This window comes from Zonotrichia leucophrys, chromosome 1 (assembly GCF_028769735.1).
Source record: "Zonotrichia leucophrys gambelii isolate GWCS_2022_RI chromosome 1, RI_Zleu_2.0, whole genome shotgun sequence".
NCBI lineage: Eukaryota > Metazoa > Chordata > Aves > Passeriformes > Passerellidae > Zonotrichia > Zonotrichia leucophrys.
Genome location: NC_088169.1, coordinates 61,958,187 through 61,959,076, shown reverse-complemented (window position 1 = coordinate 61,959,076; position 890 = coordinate 61,958,187).

Genomic DNA, 890 nt, shown 5'->3' with positions numbered 1-890 from the left:
TTCTCCCCAACTGGCCAAGCCCAGCCCCTTTTATCCCAGTTACCTTCATTAGCTACAGCTGCAGCCCAATTAAGGGCATCACAGCTGCAGCCCATCAACAACAACTGGGGCTTATCAGGGCAAGGCCTATACACAGATATTCAAATACAATTACCGATATTTTACTAGGACTCCTACTATAAACCCCTGCTTACCCGTGCCTTAGGTTTGGCATGGAAGGAGCCCTTTCTGCAGCCTACCTCTAACCTAAGTCAAAGGATTGTACCACACTGTATTTAAACAGGACTAAAATAGGGACTCACTAGGATTAAAACCCTGGGCACAGCAGAACCTGAATGCTTCTCCTTCTGTGTGCACGTGATTTCCAAGCAGACCCATCTTGCCATGCAGGGAAACATTCTTCTCATAATGTCCCTTTTCCAAACCCTCTTGTTTATTCTGAATAGGGATTTGTGGATATTAATTTTACCCTGATTGTGTAACCACCCTAAACAGGTATAAATGACAGCACATAGTTCATATAAGAATCACTTGGTGATGAATAGGGTTTAAAAGAACCTAGAGAAGGCAGAATCAGCCATTATTTGTGTCAATAATGACAGATCTAACATGCTTTCTGATCTCCCATGAGCAGGTTTCTTGCTTATTTGCAAAAACCTGCCAGGACAGAGAACTAGGCAGACAGCCTATTCTTTGCTTCTCTGTTGGCTGTACTGGAAAGCATTTCCCATGGCTAATCTAAATCTTCCTCACAGCAAAACAAACTAACTCATTTTCATTCTACTCATTCCCTCTGCTCTTGTAAACCCTTGCTGATCAGTCCATAGCTTTTTCACAGCGTTCACAGTGTGCTGTTAAAGCTGGAGTCAGTGCTCCAGGAAATGCCAGCA